The sequence below is a fragment of the Nannospalax galili genome, unplaced genomic scaffold (genome assembly GCF_000622305.1).
Source record: "Nannospalax galili isolate Female #2095 unplaced genomic scaffold, S.galili_v1.0 scaffold781, whole genome shotgun sequence".
In the NCBI taxonomy this organism is placed as follows: domain Eukaryota; kingdom Metazoa; phylum Chordata; class Mammalia; order Rodentia; family Spalacidae; genus Nannospalax; species Nannospalax galili.
The window spans coordinates 2294190-2321251 of NW_008346898.1; the positions used below are offsets into that span (position 1 = coordinate 2294190).

The window sequence follows — 27062 nt, forward strand, 5'->3', positions numbered from 1 at the left end:
TGTATCATCCTAAGGCTTGAGCTTCTACAAAGGATAGAACCGCATTTAATTTTGGCCACATCTTCCCAATGAGTTTGACTATGCAAATCTGTTTTCTGAAACAAACACTTGAGCTGCAACGTCAGGGACAATGTATTTTTATTGCAATACACATCTCAGTATGTTCCTTATAAATCAGTTAGTCTAGGAGATTTTAGTGGCAAAGCAAGCTAGGCACTTATCCCCAAACCCTCTCTAATAATTGTTCACAGCGATCACAACACTGTTTTTATGACAAACCGAAAGCACTCTTCTGGCATGAATGTGCTCTGTGTTTCATCCTTGCTCTCTTCAGATTCCCTTTGTTTTCAACTTCACTGGACATATTGTGCTGGGGAGGAGAGGGGAGGCGGGATCTCTTATGTGCCTGCTGCATGTTTTTAATCCTGTGCTTTGATGACATATCAGATCCAAGTGTCGGCCAAGCACCCACCACATCATTGCAGCTGCTTTTCCAGAAAGCGTTTTCTACATTGCTGAAGTGACTCTCCTTGCAGTGAACACTGGGGGACGTTGAAGACCAGAGGAGAACCCCGGGATTGCTTAGGGCTCCTGTGCCTGCCTAGGCCAGGGTTCATCTTATGCCCCTCTAATAAAGTGATGGGACAGGATGTTATCATTTCTTTTGACTAATTTTCAAAGATAATTGGGGAATAATTTTAGTCTTTTTGTTATTTTTAATCCTTAAGTGATTTACCCCAAACCAATAAATGATGGTGGGGTTTTTGCTTTGGTTTTGGTTTTTTTTGTTTGTTTGGGTGTTTTTTGTTTTGTTTTGTTTTTGGTCTTTTTGAGACAGGGTCTCCCTGTAGCCCCAACTGGCCTGGAACTCACTGTGTAGACCAGGCTGGCCTTGAACTCACAGAGATCCGTCTGCCTCTGCCTCCCCAGTGCTGGGATTAAAGACATGTGACACCACGCCCAGCCCTGATGGAGGCTTTTTAAACTGTAGAATCCCTACACCAAGTTGTGCTCTACACCACCTCTACAGTTGAGGAATGGGAGCTGTGAAGCATTAACCTTGGGAATGAAATGGGGTCTGCCAGGAAGATGCAAAGGCCTGTGTCCTTGAGCAGTGTCCATCAAACCTTACTTTTCTGGCATTCGCTGAATTCCTGAAATTGAGTGAACAACTAGAAAGAGGAGGTGAAGGAAGAGATAAGCACAGAGATGGCAAAAGAGGGTGGGGTGGATCAGCGTGAGGACCAGAAGAGAAAGGCTTGATGAAGATTTACGGTGCTTGTCATGTTCCAAAGAGCATCCAGCACACTAAGATGCCACTTAGTCCAGTAGAAGGATCTCCTTTTCCTGTTGAAAAGGGGCTATTCAAAGGTAGAAGCAATTGAAATTGATTATTGGCAAAACACATGACAGAGCACAGGTGTTTAAAGATCTAAAGCAGCTGAACTAGAAGAAAGGAAAGAAAGGCTATTTGTTTTTACTACAATGAAAGATGTCCAGGTAGATATTGTGCAGGAATTCTGTTTATGAAAATCAGAAAGAATAATTCCGGTAGAAAAAATATTATTATAATATTCAAACACAAAGGATAACTTACTGCATTAAATGAAAAACCAGTAGTAAAGAATATAGTATACTAAGTACTATTAGTTTGATAGTGGGCCTTTTTTGAATGAGACAACCTCATACTCAACTTTCTGTGCACAGACATGACATGGAAAATTGGGGGGTTTTTAGGGGTTCTATTACTTTGATAAAGGATAAAAGACTTTTTTATAATTTATTATTTTTATTTTATGTGTATGAGTGTTATGCCTACATGTAGGTAAGTGCCCCCGTGTCATGCAATGCCCGCAGAGGACAGAAGAGGCTGTCGGATCCCCTGGAACTGCACTTGCGGACAGTTGTTAGCTGCTATGTGGGTGCTGGGATTCGAACCCAGGTCTTCTGCAGGAACAGCTAGTGTTCTTAACCACTGAGCCATCTCTCCAGCCCTAGAAAAAAGACTTTTTAAACATCGTTTTTGGCTTCACTTGTAAGATTTGCACTCAGGTTTACTGCACAGGAGTGAGGACACATGGGAGGTAAGAGAATATTTTCTAGGATTTATTAAAAGAGAAAGGATAAATTTTCAGCCTGTTGATGTTGACCCTGACAGACCTGTTGAGGGGACTCCTCCTCATGCAGATAGGACACCAACATCATGTCCCAAGCCATGAGTTCAATCCCTAGCTTTGGAAAAAAAGATTGGTAGAATTCAGATGGGCCCCTCTGGGCCTAAAATCTTCCATGTTGAAAGACTTTGAATGAGTTGTAAATATTCTTTAGTGATTATAGTATTAGGTTCAGTACTTTATTTCTGCCTAATTTTTTTTCTCTACTCTGTTTTGCAACTATAATTGGAGAGAAACCCTCTAACCCTGTTTTCTATATCTGTTATTTGTTCTGAATATTTTCTCATTGCCTAGCTTCTAGTTCACTAATTTTATTCTTAGCTGTATCTAATCTTATTAACCTCAGTCTTAATTTTGGTAGTTATGTTTTTCACAGTTAGAATTTCAATTTAGTTCTTTTTAAATTTGTTATTCTATGCCAAAATTCTCAATCATTTTCCTAATTCTATTGACAATATATCTTGATTCTTTTAAAATTTAGGTCTGATACCATAATCTAAAGTTTGTTTTTTTGTTTGTTGGTTTGTTGGTTTGTCTTTGAGACAGGGTCTTCCTGTAGCCCCAGCTGACTTATAACTTGCTTTGTATACCAGGCTGGCCTTGATCTCAGAGAAATCCACCTGCCTCTGCCTCTTGAGTACTAGGATTTTTGGTGTACACCACCATACCTGGCCCTTGAATTGACTAGTCCAGATACTTTACAAGAAAATTTATAGAAATTATTCCAGATCCAGGATGATGTTAATTTTCTTCCAGAGAGAATTTACATTTATTTCTAGGTAATTGGGTAGTAGTCCCTGCAGTGTTGAATAACTTCAATTCATTTTTAGGGAATTGAAATGATCTGAGACCAGACTTCATTTCTGGAAAGAACTGGTCTATTTCCAAGTCAGTCACTCCTACTCCTAAAGTGTAACCTTTTGGAATATTCCCAAAGCACGGGGATTTTACCAGATATTCTGTCTTAGAAAGTCCCAGACTGCAGTTTATTTTTAGAGTATCCTTACTCTCTCTCTCTCTCCCTCCCTTCCTCCTCCTCCCCCTCCCTCCCCCTCTATCCTTCTTCTCTCCCTCGTCCTCCTCCCTTCCTTCCCCTCCCTCTCCCCCTCCCCCTTCCCCCTCTCCGCTTCTCCCTCTCTTCCTCTCACTCTCCCTCCCTCCCTCTCCCCCTTGCTCTCCCTCCCTCCCTGTCACTCTATGTCTGTGTCAAACCATCTATTCAGCTTTTCAGCTTCTCATCAACTACTCTAGAACTGGCAAAGACCACTGCATAAAACGTCCCTAAATGCCAGTCTTACGAGACTTCCTGATTTCTAACATCTATATGATCTTAGCCCCATAATTCTTTGTCTTAGTTCCTGACACTGAAGCAAACTTGGGAAAGGATTATCTAAGCCCAGCATTTGCTAATTTTTCCCTTTATTTTTCTAAGTTGACCTATAGAAGTTTTAAATATGTATTCTGTATATTAATGATTTGTTGGTAAATCACAAATACTTCCCATTTGCTTATCTTTTAATTTTTATTCAATGTTTTATGTTTTTTATATTATTTGTTTTTTTACTTGCTTGGTTTTTTTTTTTTTTTTTTAGGGCTGGGATTGAACCTAGGTCTTTGTGCTTGCTAGGCAAATACTCTTCCCCTGAGCTCTATTCCTAACCAACCCTCCTTTTTTTGAGACAGGATCTTGCTGAATTGCCTAGGGTTGCCTTAAACTCACTCTGTAGCCTAGGAATGCCTTGAATTTACCATCATTCTGCCTCATCCTCTTGAGTGCTGGGATTACAGGGCTTCTGTCACAAGGCTCCACTGTTGTCTTCTTTATGACTTAAAAATTTGCTTAGGAAGGCCCTACCTCACCCAGTAGTGCAAAATATGTTTTTTATTTCCTTATAGAACTTTTGAGTTTTGTTTCATACATCTAACTCTTTAATCCACCTCAAATTTTTGTATATATTATGTAGAATACAGATTGTGATCAATAAAATGGCTTAAGGTAGCAATCCATATTCAAATCCCCAGAGTTTGTGAAAATGTAAAAAAAAAAAACAAAAACTTTACAGTTATAATTAATGATATTTCAGCAACCTTAGAAGAGATTGTCCCAGATTATTCAAGTGGTGGTCCCATTCCAAACATATGACCATTCATGGGCTGGGTGCTTCCTCTAGCTGGAGGCAGAGGAGCTGTGGTAATAGCAGGGGTCATATTGCACTTTAAAGATGGAGAGGGCCACATGGTGAGCAGTGCAGGCAGCCCTATGGGACCAAAAGGCACTCTGAGCTAACAGCCAGCAAGGAAATGGAGACCTCAATCTTGTAGCTGTAAGGAACTGAATTTGGCCAAAAACCTGGTTGAACATGGAAAAGTCCTCTCCAGAGGTTCCAGATAAGCCCTCGAGCCAGATAACCTTGATTCTACCCTTGTGATACCCACAGCAGATGCACCAGCTGAGCCCCCTCAAACTTCTGACCTATAGAATTACAAGATAACACATTTGTATGTTTAGTGCCAGATAATCAAGTCATTTGTTGTAGCAAGGATAGAAAACCAATGCAGGAGTGTTACCTTATTAGTTTTACTTCAAATAGATGATAGACAATTATTGATATTGTTTTTATTAAGATATATTTCCCATGTTTAAAAAATCCCATCTTTGTCAGAAATCAAAACTTCCGTGTAGATGTGAATCTATTTGTAGCCTTTTCTTCTTTGTGTGTTTCATGCGCTGATTCCAGTTATGTAGCACAGTGCTTATGATTGTGAATTCTGAAGCCACACTGTCTCAGTTCAAATCCCAGCTCTGCCATTCCCACACACTAGCTATAGACCCTTGAGCAAGTGCTGCCTCCATATCCCTACCCTGAAGAAGACCTACCTCATAGAGTTCTTGTGAAGGCTAGACCAGCTATTCCAAATACAGTCCTTAGAGGGGTACTAACAGACTGTTATTTGCAGGGGAAGGCTCCTCCCACAACTACCTTAGCCCTCCCTAAGCATTCCTCTTTCATGTCAGTTGTGTCCTACGTCTGTAGAGTTTCTTTTGTAAGTCCCCACTGATTGGCTGTGATTGCACTGGACTTATGAATGATTTTAGAATATCTAAAATATATCTTTGTAGTATTGAGTCTTCCATCGAACACTTCACATCTTTGCATTTCGTGGGGTATTCTTTGGTATGTTTCAGTACAGCTGAAATGTATCTGTAGATGAATGTGTTGTATATTTTGTGTTAAATTAATTCCAGGTTTATGATGTAGAGTTTTTTCTTTTGTAGATTTCCCGTGTATTTTCTACATGATTGTTGCTGGTGTTTGAGAAGTATTCAGATTTTTTAAAATATATTGCAGAGATAGAGAGAGGAGCAGACAGACAGACAGAGCTGCATCATATATAAGCAGAACCTGTACTGATACTAGTTTTAATGATTGTCACTGTTGCTATTATTCCTAAACACAAAGTTTTGTCCATTCTTCCATCTTTCTTACCAATTTCTCTTGTATAGCTTAGGCCTCAGTTTGGTATTAAATGTATATTTCGTTGGAACATTTTACTTCTTGAGGGTTTTTAATAGCTACCCTTTCTGGAGTTTAAATACATCATGTTCATTATAAATACTTGAGGCAAATTTTCTCATTTCTACTACACTAAGATTTCTTGAGGGTATAAAATATAATAAGAATACACACATATATATGCATGTACATGTATGTATATATACATATATTGAGTGCATATGTATATAATGTCTTCTTCACTATGAAGTTTAGCCACTTAGGAGATGAACAGCTCATCTCTTGTTAGCACAAGGAGCTTGTACCTACTAGATAGAAACAAAGTCACGGCAGCCTATGGCATATGCAAGACAGAAACATTATTCCCTTGAGTTGCCCTTTCTTCAGTCTCATGGTGTCTTCTTGGTCCCTTCTTCTCGTGCCCATCGTGAGGTCTTGTAGATTCTGAGCAAAAGTCTTATCTCAAAGTGTAGGATTCTCCCTACTTAGGAGCCAAAGAGTATTGTCCCCCTATGGCATAGTTGTGTTCCTGCCTGTCTTCCCCTCTGGAACTCTAGGACTACAGCACTGGGGGGGGGGGGGGGTTCTGGACTGTGTGTCACCGTAGGCCGACCTTAAGATTCCTAGCCTGTTGACTCCTGTTTTCCCTTTTGTCACCCACTTACAGTATTGCCCCTCTTAACAAGCTGCATACTGTTTGATTTACTCACCCTCTCCTCAGCCAAACAACCCAGAAGACTCTGAGAAATGCCTTTCCTTTTAGAAAAAGTGTTAGGTATTTCTTTATTCTATTATGTGTATAATCTTTATGTACTTCTTTGTAACAAAAGATTATTTCTTTGAGGGATGCTACTGTGAGCTGATCTCCTGTGCACTTGTATTGCGCTTAATCTTGGTCCCCAACTGCCTCCACAGTACCACATAGCTTCATAGAAGTGGACATTTACCTGCTCCACCAGTAAGCACATGGATCACATTCCATGAGTGATCAGCTCTTGACTTGGCCCAAAATCATACTTAGAATTCTGAAGTACTTGTCTACTAAGTTTTCATTAGCCTTTAAAATAGCTAAATTTTTGTTTAGTATAGTCTTTTAATGAAGCTTGCTGAAGGTAATAGTGCAAGAATTACGATGATTAAATTTGGGGAGTGGGGTACATAGAGCAAACCTAAGTGCTCTTGCATGCTAGATAAGCACTACACTGAGCTGCACCTCCAGCCCTATGTTGGTTAATTGCTGCTACTTCTTCATGAGTTGTGACATTAAACAGAAGACAAACCATGATAAAACAGTTTGCACTTATGTGTAGAAGATACTGCCACTAATAGAAAACCTCCTGAGAATTTCAATTATGAGGACTTTAAAAAAATTATAACCAATTCAAAAACAAACAGAAAGTAGCAAGACCCAACAGTGAGCTGAAATCCTACCATGTATGCATCTATTAGAGTATAATTGAAGTATATTTTGAAACTGACAGAATGCAGAGGTTTTATTCAGATCATCTTGAATGCATCAGAACAAAGAACATTTGCCTCACTGGAGAGAGAAACAAACTAATTGTCTTTAACAGGAGAAGGCACTTACAGATATTTACTGAACACCTACTGTGTGCCAGACACTGTTAGTTCTATTGTTGATGAGTGAAACAATCTTCTGAAGGATCTCACAACAACATGATTTTTTATGATTTATTTTAAATTATGTGTATATGTACGCATGTATCTAAATATGGGTATATGCACTTGAGCCGAGCCTGCAGAGGTCAGAGGCATCAGATCCCCTGGAGCTGGAGTTAAAAGCAGTTGTAAGATGCCAGATGTAGGTATTGGGAACTGAACTTGGGTCCTCTGGAAGAGCAGCAAGTGCTCTTAACTGCTGAGCCATCTCTCCAGCCCTAACAGAAAACAGTGAACTTGAAGTGCATTCTTGGCCCAGCATAATCCTGCTTGTCTTCTTTTTTATACACCCCACACTCTCACTCTCTTTATTGACCTGTGGGTTTTGGCCTGCCCCTCTGTTCCCTACCTCTTCCAGCTTTACGTTCTCTCTGCCTCACTAATGTCATCTAGCCTCCTTGAATGAGATAGCACAGTTTGAATCCTATTATCCTCCTCAGCCTCCACTCTAATTCATTATAATGATTTGTAGATTCCCGTTTCCCAAGCCAGACCCCTTTCTCCCTCTCAAAAACCTCCATTGACACCAGAGTTGCTAACACATGCCCCTCAGTCTGGTACGTCAGACTTAAGTCTAACTCTTTGTCACAAAATCTAGGTTTCCAAGTTGGCCTATCCATAGAAACTCAATGTTATAACACCTTTTTGAAAGGGAAAAGAAATGAGTCATTAATAGAGGCAACGGTAATAGAGGCAACAGTAATAGTCAGTCCTACCACCAGCAAAGTCATACTGCTAGAGGGATTTCAGTGAAGAAACAAGAAAGGGCCATCTGCCCTTCCCCCAAAATGTTTCTCCTGCTATTGCTAGACACTGAATTTATGGGGAAGAATATGAGTATCAAGGACCAGAACAACTTTTCATTTTTCTATTAGACTTTCTAATGCTGGTTATCAAACATCAGAGACCTTATCAGAAGAGTTTGCTAGGGGAAAGTGAGGTGGGGAATGTGAGAATCCTGGGTATCAGAACAGGATAAGGAAGAGGACAAGATCCTACAAGACAGGAGAAGGGCAGAAGAAGAGGCCAGAGGTACCTGAGAAAAGCCTCACTTGATAGGTTTCTGTGGTGCTGGCCAAGCAGTCAGAAAGATCCTGTCCAAACCTGTCCTTGGCTAAAAGGCTGGACAGACTCTTCCAGGGACTCAGTAGTGCTGAGCAGAGAAAAACCCCTCACCCCCAGATTACAACAGACAAAAGAGGAAAGCATACTCCTATTCTACCCCAGGACTAAAGGGAAGCACCAGTGTTGTCACAGAGGCCTCTATTCTTTCAGCTTGCATAATCCCAGGAATGTTGCTTCCTAAAAGCCACATGGAGTCAGGTGGTTTTAGAGTTTTTCCTGTCTTACTCTGTCCTTGTGGTTATATAGACTTTTAGTGCTTAACTACAAACAGAGGATTTTCCAGGTGGGGGATCAGAGTTATGAAAAGAAAAATGCTGAAGTCCAAGTCACTTGGATAATAAGGTCTCTTGGATGTGGGTAGAAAGTTCCCAACTTAGCTCAAAAGGCTTAACTTGTGTACTGAACAACTCAGTATACCTGGAGCACCCTGGGGCTTAGTCAGAGAACAAGGCATAGATGTTTGGAATGTGTGAATTGTTTATAAGCTAAACACAAAATAAAAAACAAAAATTGACCCTGTCACTAAAACTTTTAGTTGGTTGGAATGGGGTGTGTCCCCTAAGAATAGCGTATGGGGAAATGTCAGAGGCGGGGGCCCCTACTCTGAAGGGCAAGGCATCTCACTGCTCCACCACCAGCTGGGCCACTAGGCTTCCATACGATACCATATCACTAGTTACTTTGTTCTTCATAGTTCTGGAAATTTACGTTTGTACTCAGTACACAAACCTTAACCACAGAGCTTAATCGTGTTTCTATTTTTATCTAGCTAAATGTGAGAAATTTTTTAAATGTGCTTGTGAGAAAAAAAAATGTTGACTACCCTAAAATATCATTGCTATTTTTTAGCCTCTATGACATTCTTCTCAACAGGCATATATGTGTGTGTAGTTATGAGAGGAATGTGTTTAACATTTACAACGTTGATATAACAAGTTGTAGATGTACAAGTGAGAGGAATAGAGGTTTTCCCCCTTCTAAGACATTGTAGAGGATGTATAACTTCGGTCGTCCTGTAAGAGCCCAGCTCAGAAAATGCCGTTTTATCCCTCCAGCCCACTGCCCCTTGCCATTGCTCTCTCTGTAATTCCTCAGCCTACTCTTTGGTTCCCTGGACATTTTCCCAAGCTTGTTCACCCATTAGCCTTCTGGACTTCTGGGTTTAAGTACTGTCAGATCAGATTTAAATCATGTGTGAAGGCTTGGTGGGTCTATCATTGTCCTCAATTTAAGAAGCATTATAGAGGTCATGACATTGCTACAAAGAAGGTGGCACTAATCCTCCCCCTTATAAAAGGGAACGCCATGGTGTGCATTACACCAAAGGAACCAGCCCCACCAGCATGGAGCCCAAGGGCCAGCAGTGTGTTCACCCTCCACACTCACTGTAGCCTTCCTGGGACGGGTAGTACAAACCAGATGTAGACTTTTTCAAATACTCCTCTGACTTAACGTTAAATTTCCCTTAGACCAGATGCCAGTGTTTAAATAATATCCTGAAGGATCCAAAGACAAGAATTACTCATCATGTTTCATTCATATAAAATCTGAAATAAAGGAGAGAAAAGTATAGAAAGCCAGAGTATCATAATTTAAAAAGAATGCTGCCACAGTCATGAATGCCCAAAAGTGAAGCGTTCCTCTCTTTAATTACACATCGACATTCCCATTATTTACTAGTGCTTTTTAGGAAAAACAAAGGCAAACTATTAGAATTTCTTTTGCAAAGCAGTTTGGTTTTATTTTCAGGAGATTGGGCAATTCTGGCTTTAAAGTGGCTCTGCCCTTCAATCACTCCCATTTGCTTATTTTATTGATTTATACCTTATTCTCTGCAATTATTACTTTGATGACTTGCATCAGTTAAGACACATAATAAATAACTAAGCCCCTTGTTTTCTGCATCGTTATTTTCTGTGGTGTTTCCTAGCTATTTCCAAAAGCTTCACCAAACACAGAGATCAGTGGGCCCTAAATTATACCAGTCACTAACACATCAGCAGCAATATGGGCTTGCCAGATATATAGGTGTCACACCAGATAAGTATTTTGTGAAAAATCCCCACACACATACACATGCACTGTAAAACAGAGGCCGTAAAACATCCACCAGCAACAGAGATCCACTGAGCTCAAATAGTATGAATTTGCATTGTTCCCCATCAAAATAGTGTACATGGTGGTATTTTATGTGCTCCCTGCAGCAGCTATCTGAAACAAGCAGGTAGCAGAGAATACCCAGAATTAGGGTTGGACCAGAAAACCCAGTAACGTAAGGTTTTAGTGTATAAGCCTAGATCAAGCCAGCAAGAGCCAAAGGGAGGAAACTTAACTCCTTGACTCCTTAATTTGGAATCCCAGGAGGCTTTGCGTGGCAGTTATGGTGCAGATGAACAATGAGCTAGGCAAGGCATTGGGAGATGTGGAAGCTGGTTTGGAGACTGGCTTCAGTGTCATACTCCAGGCAGTATAGTCCGGCCAGTAAGGTGTGGCAGCATTAAATTGAGAAGTCTTCATTAGGACTAGCCCATAGGGTGCAAAGTCTATGCCTTTTTCAGGGCACCTTGGCCCCAGTTAGAAGATTTATGAGAAATAAATGGTTGAGATTCAAACTGGTTTAAACAATACGAAGAAAATTTTTATTCATGTAGCTGGGAAGTATTATTGACTTCAAGGGAAGCTTAATCCAATAGTTCAAATTATGTGACCAAAGGCTAGTTTGTCTTCATTTCTTAGCTTTATTTCCTCCCTTTCTTGCTGCCTTTCTCTATACAAGCTATCCTCCTCAAGGCTACAAGATGGCTGTTCTCAGTTCCTGAGCCTGCCTCCAGGCTCAAGTCAGCAAAAAAGAGAAAGTTCCCTCTATAACTGCTCCTGTAGGAGTGCCATCACTGGCCCTGAACTCTAATCCTAGCAGGACCTGGAGCAGTAGGCAGGAGGAGGCAAGAGTTCAATCACAGAAACTGAGCTAATGAAGCAAGGTGTCATGTGGGGCCTCTAGACACCAGGTCTGCAGTAGTGAGAAGAGCCCAGTGCTCTGCAGCTTCAGGACTGAGACTAATCTATCTACATCTTACCTACATCATCGTAATACCTTGGTGAAGCTGGATTTGCAAACAAGAAGTAGAGGGAACAAAAGTCTATAGCCTGGACATGGAAGTCATTAAAATGAAGGTAACACTGTAATTGAACATTTGTGTGTCCCTCCCCAAATTTTCACAACCTCCAATATAGCATTTGGAAATGGGGCCTTTGGAAGGCAATTAGGTCTTGAGGTAGTGGCCTTCATGATGAGATTGGTATCTTCATAAGAGACATGAGAGGAATTGTGCTTTCCCTGCCTTGTGAGGCCACAGTAAGAAGGCAACATCTGCAAGTCAGAAGGGAACCTTGTCTAAACCCCTATGCTGGTACTGAATGGGACCTCAAGGCTCCAGAACTATGGAAAATGATTTTTTGTAGTTTAACCTACTCATTTATGATTTTTTATTATAGCAGCCCAAGGCAACAAACACAGATAGGAACCAAAGCTAAAGGTGTAGAGATGGTTTATTGGGGGGGGGCATTGAGTCCTTGCTGGTGTGAACAGGCTTGAAGGGAAGCCTCTTCTGGAGGCTTTGACATTGTCTGCCCTCAGCATCAGTCATACCATATAACTATTTCATCACCAAGTTCAGTTACTTCTACCTCCAAAATAATCACCCGAGTTCTAGTCCTCTTTCCCTCTCTCCACTGCCATTTTTGATTCCTAAACACCTCAGATATGGACTAAATGGCATCTTCTCAGTGCCTCTGGTATCTGAGACATCTTCTGAAAACAGCACTGTCATCCAGTTACTCCCCTGCCTAAACAAATGGCTCCCACTCCTTCGTCTGACCACTCTGCCACATCTTCAGGGTCAATATCTGAGCTATTTCAGCAGCCCTGGCATCTCCAGGCAGGCCCTCGGCTGCAGGGACTCTGAGACCTCCCCCCACAGCCACAGTCTTGACTTCATGCTGTGTACTTCACCCAGAATTTTCTTTCACCGTCCAAGTGCTACTCACCTTTGAGAGCACAACTCAGGATTCCTACAGACTTCCCAAGCAACACTCTGTTCACTGTAATGTTTGTGGATTCCTTGAAGATGGAGGTCTCATTTCCTTTGTGTTCTACACGTAGGCCAGCCTAGTTCTCCTCAACCCAGCCATTCAGCATTGATGAAGGAGATGGAAAGGGTACCCTGGCATGAAACACAGTTTCCAGTCTAGACCTATATGGGCTGTGCCCCTCCCATGCAACTCCACATCCTAGCCATTTCTCACCAGACCACCCACCAGTCTCTACCATTACACTGGAGATTAAGAAGAGGATATCACCAAAACCCCAAGTTGTGGTTCATGGGCCTCCATGCCTAAGACTAGCCCCTGCCATACCTCACACCTGGGCTTGATCTACCCTCACTAACCACCCTCCCACACTGCTTACTGTGCGCTAACATATGTGATCCCAAGGTAACTCAAGCTGCACCATGTAGACTCAGTAAAACTCTCAGACAAGTCTTTTGAAAAGTCACCACCCCGTCATACATTTACTTTGCCTTACGGGGCATTTAAAGTATATATTAGACTAAGTTCACAGTACAAGAAGTCATATTTCCAAGATCGCAAGGCAAGACAAACATCTCATAAGCCACTTTTGGTACAGGGACTTGTGCTCACCTTTGTTTTTAAATTCTTCCAAAGACCAGGAGTAAGCAAGATTAATTTTAGCTCATCAAAAGGGAGAAGATAAAGGCTTTTTCTCAAAGATAAGGGGGATAGGCGAGATAAAATGGTATCTTCATCCCACACATCTTAGACTTCATCTATCAATATTGATTTGAAATACATGAGCAAGAGAAAGAATTAAATTGCCGTAGAGTCCAAGTTCCCAACTTGAGTGTCCCAGCTACACAGATTCTTCTGATAGCAGCCTCTGTGGCTCAAACTACAGACAGGCGTCCTCTCCTTTGTTCTCACTGTAACTGAGCTGTTGAAATTTTCACCATAATGTTTTACCTTGTAAGCTGATAAACATGGAAAGTGACAATATTTAGGACTTTTTCTTCCTCCAGTTTTAAATAGTGAATTTTTTTTGTGCCATTGAAGTAAAGAAAAAAGCTGTCCCAATGAGAATCCCACAGCTTCAGCCTCCAGTGATCTTCAAGCTTTTTTCTTTGCCTTTTCTTTTTTTTTTAAACTCTCTAGCATGAATTCTTTTCAGACATCATTAAAATAGTTTTCTAGATTTCACTACCTTTTTGATATTAAAGAAATGCCCTCAACTGAAGAACAAAATCTGCCTGTTCTTTATTTGACCTTTGTTGGTTTGATGTGTTTTTTAAAAGATCTGGGCAACAGTTTTATAAAGACTGCAGAGGCATCCCTGAAAGACTGCACTGTTGGGAATGGCAACAAAAGAAGGCTGAGCCTCTTGCTCAGTCTAACATTGAGTACGTTCCTCTCCATGTAGCTTCTTAGGGCTGCACTGGTTTTTTCTAAGTCAAAAACAGCACACTCAACTTTTTACTTTATTTTTGGCCTTTTTAAAAATGTATTTTGTTTTTAATTATGTGTATGTGTGATAGGGTTAGGGGTATGTGCAGAGCTGGACTTACAGGCAGTGTGAGCTGCCCTGGGAACCTAACTGAGGTCTTCTACAAGAGCAATAAATGTTCTTAACTACTTGAGCCATCTCTCCAGCCCCTATTTTTGGCTTTTTGAGACAGAGCTTCCACTCTGTGCCCAAGCTAGCCTAGAAGTCATGGCATAGCCTAAGATGGCCTGAAATTCATGATGCCCCTGGCCCAAACTCCTGAGTGTGTGAACCATCACTTCTAGCTTGTACTTCTTAAGATTTTCTTTTCAATTATGTGTGTGTATATGTGAATCTATGGTGTGTGTGTGTGTGTGTGTGTGTGTGTGTGTGTGTGTCCGTCCACAGAAGCCAGAAGAAGGCATCAGATCTCCTGGAGCTGGAGTTATAGGCAGTTGTGAGCTGCTCCCTGTGGGTCCTGGGAACCCAACTCCAGTCCTCTGCAAAAGCAGAAAGTGTTCTTAACTGCTAGGCATCTCCCAAATCCCTGGCACTTACCTTTTTAAAAGGTAGCTTCTGCTCCCTGTTTCTAATGGAAATGGCACTTTCTAGCAAATCTAAATTGACCAAGCCAGGTTACTATTCATTGCCAGTTGATCTGATTTGTAAAATTATAGGCATCAACTTCTCTTTTTAAAAGAGATTCCTGGAGCTAGAGAGATGGCTCAGCAGTTAAGAGCACTGACTGCTCTTGCAGAGGACCTGGGTTCGCTTCCCAGCACCCACATGGCAGCTAAAACCGTCCTTAACTCCAGTTCCAGAGGAATCCCATGCCTTCGTCTGACCTCCACAGCATTGCATGACACGGGTGCACTCACATACATGCAGGCAATATACTCATACACATAAAATAAAAATAATAAATAAATTAAAAGAGATTCCATCTCACCCAGAGCAGGTGTTTCACTGAGCCAGATGCATGTGAGGGGTGAGTTCTGCTTATGCGCACTCCTGTGACGTGGGCAAAAATCGCCTCTACGTTGGCAAAAACAACCCATATAATTCTTTCAAACTTCAAAGAAATAATGATTTAGTCTTGTTTACTTCTTAAATAGCATTGATCTCTAGTTAAGAACAGAACTTCCCCTCAGGGAACCCATATTTCCAGTAGAAGAAAGAATATGCAAATCAATCATTATAACATTATATGATAGTGAAGTAAAAGCAGAGGCTATAGGGTAAAGAAGACCTAGTTATAGGTCTCAGCTCAGGTACTAAGTATCTGTGTGACTTTGGATAAGATAGTAACTTTTCCAATCCTATTATTTTTAGTAAATAGCTGTCAAAATGCCACTAAGGAATTGCAGGAAGATTCAGTAAGATATAATGTCTGCAAGAAGATGCAGTGTAGTGCCTAGAACATAGAAAATAGTAAATGTCAATCATCCTCGCCATCATAACTGTTAGATGCTCACAGCAAGCATCATAGAGGAGGACATAATGATGAGCATGGAGAGTTCTCCAGCTACTTGAGGCAGGAAAGGTATAGGTATAGAGAATAGTATGTCAAAGGCACAAGTCACAAATGGTACAAGACTTTGGTGGGAAATGCCAGTTCATTGCTTGAGCACAAGGCTGGAAGATTAGGCTCAGATCATTATGAGACAGATCTTACTTGAGCCATACAAGGAGATACAGGTGTAAGAAATGATCGCAGGGTTTTTATTTGTTTGTTTGTTTTTGTTTTTGGGTTTTTTTTTTTTTTTTTTTTTTTTTTTTTGGGTTTTTTTTTTTTTTTGATCTTTTTGAAACAGGGTCCCCCTGTAGCTCCAGCTGGCCTGGAACTCCCTGTATAGACCAGGCTGGCCTTGAACTCACAGAGATCCACCTCCCTCTACTTCCCAAGTGCTGGGACTACAGGCATGCACCACCACACCCAGCTAATTGCAGTGTTTTTAAATCTGTGCAGGGAGGACAAGATGATCAGACCTCCATGGCAGACTTCACTTGAAGGAGAAAGAGCTAGAAGCAGGATGGCAATATTGGGTTTCTGTTCTTATAATGAAAATCAGGACATGCAGTTTCCAATCAGAAGTCATATCCTTGGGTATGAGCCTCAAAGCCTCAACTGCATCATTTCCACCTGCTCACTCATGACCTTCGTCCATACCTGATCAAATTACAGTCCCCAGACATGCCCTACACTGTTACCACCACCCTTTGGTCTCACCTCAAGCAGCAATGCCTTGCCCTCATCCATCTAGAAGGTCTCTACTTATTCTTTTGTGTCCAGATGAAATATCACCTCTTTGAAGGCCTCCATCACCCCTCTTAGAAGTTAGTGAGCACTCCTGTTTCCTTCTCTGTCCTATTATACATCCGTTATGTATTGACATGGCTCCTTTTTTGTATTTTATGTAAAAAAAAAAAAAAATACAGATAAAAATTCAGGAAGCCTGAACAAAGTCTTCTAATAATGTTATGGTCCTAAACTTTTAATTGACTGAAAATCCCCTTCCCTCTGCTGTGGAAAGGTGAACAACTCATGAATTTAGTCAGTCACTATTTACAATGGTATTTTGAAATTTTCTGTTGTGAGGTTGTGGGGTCTCTGTTCCCTTTAGTTAGGAGGTGAGGGGATTCAAGCACAAAATCCTCATTAGTGTTAATTGGAGCTACTTAAGTAAATCCTGGGTGTGTCAGTGAGACAATGGCTGCCTTTGTGTTCCTACTTTGTGTTTTGTATAGGATACCATTTCTGGCAAGACATGCCTTCTTAAACATAAGGAGATAATTGGTACTTTGAGGGAGAGGTTTAACTTATTTATAATTGTCAAGAGTTTAAATATGCATAAAAGAAAGAGCAGTCATAGCTTGCCTCTTTTGAAAAACGCCTTCAAACCAGGTCAGAAATCTCTTAACTAAATCAGATACTTTGAATGAGAATTGAATAACTTTAACCATGAGCCTTTTATTGCAAGTTTTGCTTTAAAACGGGAAATGCTGTGTTTATCAAGACTGATCCCATCATAAACCCCCTTCATTTGTAGATTGTCATTCACCAAAATCTCCTGTGACCAATATGCTCTCTAGATTGCTCTGTTTATTCTCTGGTGATGATATTTGATGCACATGATAGATAGTCGCCAGGTTTTCTGGCTTGTTCTCTTTGGCCCTCAGAAGCATCTCCCATCTTCCTGCCCCTCTTCTGTGAGACACCAGGCTGTGCACTGCACTTGCTAGACATACAGAGCTATCTCCACTCTGGCCATTCCTGGTCTCTCTCTGCTTCCACTTCCTTCTCCATTCTAAATGTGGAAGTCCCTAAGGAGGAGTCCTGGCTCAGGAAATCCTGTTCTTTCCTTCCCCATTCAGAGAGCTCTTCCATTCCCAAGGCTCCAGTTTCCAATTCTGGCCCATGGTTCTTAGGCCTCCACTCTGGCTTTCCCTGTAACTTCCACTCCCATACTTCCTCATGAACATTTTCTGGCACCTCAGATGAAAACACTTCAAACATGTCTTTTCTTCCACCCCTCCATACTCTCCCTTTAACCTTCCTAACAGTAACATGGGCCTTCTTCTGGACACCTAGTGAGGTTCAAACTCCTTGCATGCTCTTCTTGCTTCTGTTCTAAAGCCAGTTGTCCGCTTCTGTTCTACCTTCTCAGAGGTGATGCTTTAACTGAGTCCCCCCCTCCCGCACTCAGGTCACTGCAGCAGCCCCTCTGTAATCCCAGGCTAAACCCTCTTAGGAGATTTCTTCTCAGTATTTCCAGATTCATCCTCTCCTCCCCTTCCTAGGTTAACTGTCAGGTTCAATCCTGGTTATAGCAGTTAGTTACTGTGAACTGTTGCTTCATTTTGCAGGATAACATGTAGCTTTCAGATTTTATGTGAAAATGAAATAAAATTGTCACAATATGTCGAAGATTATATGTCAAATGCTTACTATAATATCTGGCATATATTAGATATTTGTGAATGTGAGCTTTTCTTTGCTGTTTCCTACTACATTAAGTCTAAACTTCTTGGCATGACCTTTACCATCATAACATACCTATTCAATCATAATTTTGTTCAGTCATTTACTCTCCTGGTCATTTAATATGTGTCATGTGCTCCAGCCTTACTTCAGGGTCCAAGAATAAACAGAGAGGAATTCCAGGGTTCCCTGAGTTCAGTTGAACACCAGCTTCACTATCTTATAAGCCTTTCTTGGGTCCTTTATTAACAGTCAATTAAGAACCTCAGAAATCCTCCCTCTACCCCTTCATCTGATTTTTGGTCCTCTCTTGATAGAAACTAGGTTTACAGGAAGTACAATCTTGTCCATGAAGTATTACTATCTCCCTTTCTGAGAAGTTCAGACCCTATGAACAGAAGTGAAAGTCATCCTGTCCCTCCCCAAAATTTTATTTCCTCCAAGCCTTTCTGGGTGCCTTACAAAATGGAGAGCACTACCTTCTGCCCCACAGGGACTTGGCTGTCCAGGTGTCAGAGCTCTTCCTCTCTAGCTCCCAGGCTCCCTTGTCATTTCAGAACCACTGTCAGAGCCTGGGCCTTTAAGACCTGTGCCAACCTTTCTTGGAAGGAGGGAAGTACTCACAGTATGTGTCAACCTAAGCAAAGAAAAAACACTTGAGAGATATTATTAGGAAAGGGAACATTAGAAATGAGAGCAGAGGGATAGAATTCTAGGCAGAAAAGAGCTGGCATTCTGTTACAGAAGAAAGAGGCCTGGGTCATTTCCTATCGCACTTCTGTACAAAGTCAGACAGTGAGTAAGGGAGGCAGTGTGGAAACGGAAACAGCCTGGATGAAACCGGCTCCCGCCCGCCTTCGGGTGAATCTCCAAGATCCCTTTTGATCTCAGCAGCTCTGTAGGCCTCCGTGTTTGCCTCTGACTTTCTCAGCTTTGAAGCTAGCCTACTTATTAATAGCCACTGTGCTGATTAAGAACTGTAATTCTGCGATGACAGAATCTGCTCTTTGTATTTAGGGAAAGCTTGGGTGATTAATTTACTCTAGACTTTCTGAGGATCCTGTCATTTTAAGATAAAGACTGACTTAACACCAACAGTTGTGGGAACTGAGGTTTGGATTCATTCAGCAGCAAATATTTATTGAGTTGCCACCATATGCTAGGTACCATGCTAAGCTCTGGGGCTGCAGCCATTGGCAAATGAACACAGCCTCTGACTTAGGGCACTCCTAGTCCATCTAGTTCAGGGAGCAGCCAACTTCCTATGGAAAGCCAAGCTGCAAATGTTTTAGGGCTTATGACTGTTAAATTCTGCCATGGTCACTCAGAAGTAGTCTGTGTTCTAGGAAAACTTTATTTACAATATTAGGCAAACAGCCAGGTTTGGTCTGCAGGCTCAAGGTTTATTTTGGTTTCAGGTCTGGGGGCTTTGTCTGGGCTTTTGTTGTTTATTTGTTGAGAAAGGGTTTTCGATAGCCCAGACTGGCCTCAAAGTCTTGGTAATCCTTCTGCCTCAGTTCCTTCAGTGCTAGAATTATAGGGATGCACCACCACATTTGTCAACTTACAGACTGAAGTTCATTGATCCTTGGTCTAATCAATGCAACACACGTGAATGCAGGTTAATATTTTACTTATTCTGCATTGTTTTGATTTAAACTGTTATGATCCCAACCGTCAGAAACTGGAGAAACTCAGAAGTCATCTAATAAAGGGCCCAGTTTCTCTCTCTAGTTCTCAGCTCTTCTCCTCTGGGGTGCCTTTACTCTGTCCGTCCTCTTCTTACTTTATTTTAGCAAGATCGACATGACATTAATGACGTCTCCTGGGGAAAACTCCGGTGGATAAAATGAGAGAGTCATTGACCTGTAATGCTCATGAATCTAGTTACCTAGACTGGGATCATGATACCCAGGCCCTAATCAGTCATGGAACCAGGACTGTGATATGATATGATGATTGGTTTAGGTCTTGTCATGTTCTCCACCCTGATTTTAAGTAGGATGGAGAAGAGGGAAGATGGATTCTAGTTACCAGAGGACTGAGGAGTGAATTCTGAATGAACATCTCTTGTGAGGGGCTGGTTAGCACCTCCTAAGGCCACCCTTATTATTACCCTGTGTAATGTAACTAAGCCTTGCCATCTCCATCAGGAAGCATAACGTCTGGCTTATATGCAAAATGCCCACATTTTCAATATGCTCATGTCGGTTTCATTTTGCAGACTCTTCATTAGGTATTGAAGTCTTTGGTTCATGAACAGACTTGGGCTGTTCAACTGGTCGTCTTCTCTGAGCATCTTACCCCTTTAACCATCCTTGCTATGTGTTTCTGTGTTATCATTCTAAGTAGTCTTACCAGAGCTCTGTTTTCTTTTTAGTATCAGAGAATCTTTTGAACCCCACTCCCCAGCTAGATTTAGAGTATCTAACTCTATTTAAAGAGCTAGGTCCAAATGATTCCCTCTGAAGGCATTGTTTCCTTCAGAGAACCAGAGCACTGTTCTCTTCCTGAAAAAGTTAACCCTCCCCCAAAACTAGTCCATGACACCTTTGAAAGGATAGAGGTGGGCAGCTTCTTAGCTGCTCAGCCGCCTACTTGCCCAGGGCTCTCAGTCCCACCCGGGAGTTCTGTCCCTCCTTCCTGTGGAAGCTGGTGGCCCATCAGCACAGGCAAAGGACTTGTAGTGAGCTGTACTCTTAACCTGGGAAGACACCTGTTAGAACAAAGAGCCATAAGAGAAAACTATACTGGGGGGGGGGGGGCATGATTATTTTGAAGGTTAAGAAAACTATGGCTGCTTTACATTTTCACTTCATATTTGAGATTCAAACTACACAAGCTGTGCTGCAGAGCTCCTTCCTAAAATGGATCTTCCTTGGCAGTTGCTGTGGCAACACAGAATACCTTAACCCCAATAAAGATGACATTTTTAGAAGATGGTACATTTTCCTCAGCTGCAACTGCAGACTCTTTTTGCGTCATCTTTTACCATTAGTTCATTTTTACTCTTCAAACCAGAAGTAAGATATATAAGTTCTACATCTTCCCTCCCCTGAAGTGCCAATGCCATAATTTTTTTGCTATACAAAGGGAAAAGCCCTCTGCATTTCTGTTTATATTATCCCTAATACTGCCTAGCAAGCCTCTCTTTCTGTGTCCTGCTCCTGCCCATGTCTTCTTACCTGCCATTCAAAACCCTTCAGAGGCCCAATTTGGTGTTTCCTTTTACTCCAGACCACCTATTATAATGTCCACCATGTCCCTCTCCTGCACAGTACAGCACAATGTACCAAAATTACTGCTTGTTTCCCTCTCGTCCTCCTACCCACACCAGTCAAACACACACACACACACACACACACACACCTATACACACACACACCAAACTCCACTTGCTTTACAGCATTCATATAAGCCAGGTGTTAGGACAGATTATGAAGAAAACTAACCCACATCAGTACTGTTAATTTCCCATAATTCTCCTGTCTATTTCTAATTGGTAGAAATCCAGAAACGGAAAGTTTTAAGCTGACATTCTTCCCTTAAATTCAGTCACCTGGGATACCATAATGGTTTCTCACCAGTGGACCAGAGTTGTAAGTAAAGATCTGGTACAAGCTACACATATCCTATGTAGAATGAATGCCTGCTTCCACACATACCCCCCAAATCATATGGCAACCCCTTAGTCCCCAATGTCTTTATAGATGGGAGCTAATTTTAAGTCTAGATGAAGTCCTGTGTTATAAGAGAAGTAAAGACCTAAACTCACTTTGTGCATATACATACCAAGGAAAGGCATTTGAGAATAACCAGGACGACGGTCATCATCAGGCACCCAGCCATTATGGCCCCTACTTTTGGACTTCCAGCCTTCAGAACTGTGAGAAGTACGTGCTTGCTAAGCTCTGTAGTCTGTAGTAGTTGTTGCAGCAGCCCAAAGTAACACACACGCACTATTGTTGGTGGCCTGGACAAACAGGTGCTTTCGTTTTTCAAGTATAGGGACAATACATTATTTCTAATTATAAACAAATTCTGAATTCATAGGTTTTTATCATAATGTACTTTCTTAGATTCTAAAAATATATAAAGAGGTTTAAATGGCATCCTCAAATTAATCATGTGTATATGTGAATAGTTTTGCAAATAATTACAAATAAGAAAGAAGCGTAATGATAAAAGGTTAGCTAACTGAAATATGTATACATATAATTCATAATGTATGTATATAATAATGCAATGAAATATATATTAAAATCCCTATTAAGTGGAATAATGATAACATTTATTACATTTACTACATGTAACTCATAGAAATTTTACATGTATTAAATCCTCTAATCCTCACAATGGCCTTGAGAAATTATAATTCCCGTTTTCCTATTAAGGAAAATGAGACACAGGGAAATTAACCTTCCAAGAGCACATAGTTTAGGAACACACCCCAGCTCCCGTTCCAGTGTCTTAGCTCTTCAACCCCTCTCTTTTCTGTACTAGGTTAAATGCAGTTTACTTCATTAAGTTAAAAGGTTACAGTATGAGCTAGGGTTGTAGCTCAGTTAAAAGTGTCTGCCTAGCATGTACAAAGCCCTCAGTTCAATTCCCTGGCACTGCATAAGCCAGAAATTATGACACACATTTGTAATCCTAACACTCAGGAGGTCAAGACAGAAAGATCAGAAGGTCAAGGTTGAGGCCAACTAAGGATACATGAAATCCTGCCTCAATTTTTTTTTTAAGTATCAAAAGATTAGAATATATCCTTTTATATAAGATGACTCTTTTAGGTCATATTATGAGTCCCCCTCTCCACTATAAATATTCAACAGTAGTTAATAAAATATAAAAGGGGAAATTAAAGGGGCATATTTGGTATCAAAACAAACTGGATATCTCTGTGGCCTAGAATCAGCATGGAGCCCAAGATGGACAAGAATGAGACTGTAAGCCTCCAAGTCTGGGCCCATCAGCTATCAGAGGCAGTGTGAGGAAAGCTCTGTGAGGATAATAGCAATTTAACATGCTGAAATGTTCCCAGCCAGGAACATGACAGGAACGTGGGTGGTGGCTCAGAAGCCAGTCTGGACCCTGTTCTCGCTGATGAGAGCTATTGCCTACCTAGGAACTGTGGCCTACCTGTGGTGGGAGGCATTGCCCTGGACTCTGCCTCCTCCTGAGGGCCTGGCCACATTCCCTCTGCTGGAGTCTAGATCTGTAGCTTTCATGTCATTCACCTAGAATAGGAGCCCCCCAATATCCAGAGATGCTGATGGATGCAATGGCAAAACCCCACAAGAAAAGAAAGAAGAATCCAGGGCCACAGAGGTGGCTCAGTGGGCAAAAGCGCTAGCAGTGCAAGCCTGACAGCCGGAATTCAATCCTCAGAATGCAGGTTTTTTAAAAAGGCTGATACAGTGGCAAGTGCACCTGTAATCACAGCACTCCTGCTATGAGATGGGAGCAGAGACAGATGGACGCTCACAGGCCAGCTAGCTTAGTGTGCAGAGCAGCAGCAGAAACAAGGCGGACCCTGCCCACAGGTGGGAGGAAAGAGCCACCCCCAGTACGTTGTCTTTCAACAGCTACATGTGCACGCGTACACACACACACACACACACACACACACACACACACACACAATTTTTTTTTAATTTAAAGTATGTTTAAAAAATCAGAGAGCAATAAGAAAGGCCCTATGTAAGGGAAATGAAATGGCAAATGAATTGAAAACAAGCACATCAGGTATTCAGGAAGCAAGGAAAGGGACTCCAGGGTAACAGGAGGTAGGAGATGGATACAGGGCCTTCCTGATTGCAGGAATTTGATTTTTATTTTAAAGATGAGGCAAATTCTATTTAAAAAACAAATATTGAAGTCACCTAGGTGTAAGATGAAGGTGTTCCAAACTGAGACAGTACCTATGGTGAAATTAAATATTAAAAATTCTGCCAATGGAATTCTTACATAACTCCTTTTCCCCTCTACTGAACTTTCATTCAGCATGACAGTAAACTCAAGTTAGGGATGTTCTCAGTCTTCATAGCCCTTTTTTAAAAGTACTGTCTCACTATGGTGAGACCTATCTCAAAAAAAGAAAAAGAAAAAGAAAAAAGAAAGAAATCCAGATGTCATGGAGGCACATCTTTAATTCTAGCATGTAGCAGACAGGGAGATCTCTGAGTTCAAGCCCATTCTAGCCTACATGGAGAGTTCCAGGCCAGGGCTACATAATGAGACCCTGTCTCAAAAAGTAAATAAATAAAAAATAAACCAACAATGGAAGAATCAAGCTGAATGCAAGCAAGAATGAGTATGCATATATTAATTTCTCTCTGCCCTTGACTGTGGTTATATTTTAAATACCTGCCACCTTGACTTCCCTACAATAGATTGAAACCTGGAGTTGTGAGCTGAAATAAACTTTTCTTTCCCCTTGGTTGGTTGGTTGGTTGGTTGGTTGGTTGGGTTTTGGTCAAGGTATTTTATCTCAGCAATAGCAATGAAACTAAAGTACACATCAGAGGTGGGACTGTGTCTCATCCACAGCTGCACTAGGAAAAGGACAGGTTGTTAATAGATGGAGGAAAACACCAAGAGGCAGTGTGCAAGATAGAAGGTTGAATGGAAACTTAGTAAGAGGGCCGTTATCTGAGGGAAAGATAAAGTAGTGTTTACCTGCACAGTGCTAAAAAGATCCAGTAGCAATAAGCCGGAAACATCTCCTAGCCAATAGTGCTTATTCTTTGAAGAGGAACTCTGGTGTCTGGCTGAACTAAGAGCACCTCTCCAGGGTGCTCCTTTGCTGTATCCAATAACTGCAGGGAACGGGTTCTGAAGATTAGAAACATAAACAGTGACATCATTAGCTTAGTTACTTTGTCTTTGGGTGACCAAGGACAGCCAACTTAGTGGCAACAAGAAGCAAGCTTTTCTAGATCATACTAGTTTGCCTCAGTTCCCAGTATGCAAGAGAGGGAGTCATGGCTCTTCATGTATCCCTTACCCAGACCAGTCTTGGTTGGCTTTCACTATCTCTTTGATTTAGCAGGATTTTTCCAAGATTTGGGATGCTCTATTTTCTCAGGAAACATACAGGGTAGAATGACAGCAGCAAGGGTCCTTTTGCCATGTGACTGACAGATGAATGCTTCACTAATCAGGCTTTAAAATGTGCAGGGATTTTGGGGGGGAGGGAGTTGTAAAACTTGTTTTAGATCAGTAAGTACATTGCATTTATATAGATTTTCATCTTGTATTTAAAACCTTTAGTAAGTTTTCCATGATTGTATTAAAGTAACAAGATTCTGCTTGATATAATGATTTTCAGATTCAGGATTTGGGCTTAAGAATTAAGTGTAGTTATTGTTTCCTGATTGCAAGTCTCACTCTTAATCAAGGTAATTTCACATTTTCCACAGGCTCATTTTTAATTCACTCAAATTCAATGAAATCATAAAGAATAATAGAGCAGCAGGAAATAGAAAGGCATGGGTACTCCCTAAAATGGAGCAACATCACATATTGAATTTTAAAAGAAATGGAGGGGATAGTGGTAATCAGAGAGCAACTTGGTCTCACACAGTGTCTACTACCTACAGCTGGCCTCCTAGAGCATCATACATGAGCAGATGGGGACATGAGAATCAGGAGAGACCATGAACCTGAAACAAGGAGCTTAAGCACTTGGTCATGACCTCCAATGTACTAGAAAACAGAGGGCAATGGCCCCCTAGAGCAAATGAAACAATATATTTCATTAGAAAGCATAGAAAAAAAAAAATGTGGTTAGCTGTGGCTAACCCATTTCCTCTACCTCAACACACAAGAGATGCTGATTCCATTCAAAATTAGTTATAATTTTTTAAGAAAAAGGAACTAGAGACTGGAGAGATGGCTCAGTGGTTAAGAACACTGTTCTTGCAGAAGACCTGGGTTCAAATCCCAGCACCCACATGGCAGCTAACAACTGTCCGTAACTCCAGTTCCAGGGTCTCCGACAGCCTCTTCTGTCCTCCATGGGCATTGCACGACGGGGGGGGGGGGGCACTAACCTACATGAGGGCAATACACGCATATGCATAAAATGATAAAAATGATGTAAGTCAATAAAAAGATGAAAAATGATCTCTCAGCTTAGGAAACTGGTAGATGAAAATCAAAAGAGTATAAAAATTAAAATTATGTTTGAAGAACTAAAAATAGAAATGTCATCTGAAAAATTCAAGGAAACACGGAAAACAAGGAAATGAGGAAGAAATCACACAAAATGAAAATGTAAAAATGTATAAAAGAAAAAAGAAAAAATAATAATGGAGAAAACTTCCACTACAGGAGCTTTCTCAGAAAGAGTCAATATATACAAAATACATATGCCTGAAGATGAGAGCAAATAGACTAATATATTAAATAGGATACAAATAATTCTACCAGAGGAAACTCCTTTTCAAACAATTGACTCTAAAATAGAAAAGACACACACAATGTCTAAGGAAAACTGACATGGACTAATCAATACCAAGCAGGGATGACAGCTACCTTTACATGGAAAAATCAGCCTTGTCTCTGACTTTATAATATATGGTACAAAAAAAATTGGTTAAACCAGCTATGGTGGTTTGTACCTATAACCAGAATTATAGTTTTCTCCATTATTATTTTTTCTTTTTTATTTTATACATATTTTACATTTTCATTTTGTGTGATTTCTTCCTTGTTTCCTAGCATTGAGGTGGAGGCAAGCGCTTCAAAAGTTCAGGGTCATCCTAGGCTCATAGTGATTTTGAGGCCAGCTTGGGAAATATGAAACTTGTCTTTTAAAAAAGAGGAGAGATGGCTCATCAGTTAAGGATGCTGACTGTTCTTACAGAAGACCCGGGTTCGAATCCCAGCACCCACATGGCAGCTAACAACTGTCGGTAACCCCAGCTCCAGGGGATCCAACAGCCTCTTCTGTCCTCCGCGGGCATTGCACAACATGGGTGCACTTACCTACATGCAGGCTATACACACATATACATAAAATA

General features: G+C 41.1%; 1 protein-coding gene across 14 annotated transcripts in view; it reads left to right on the forward strand.

Annotated features, from left to right (window-relative positions):
* Cep112 (centrosomal protein 112) overlaps positions 1–27062 on the forward strand; it is a 576146-nt gene that overhangs the window by 534404 nt on the left and 14680 nt on the right. The window lies entirely within an intron of this gene.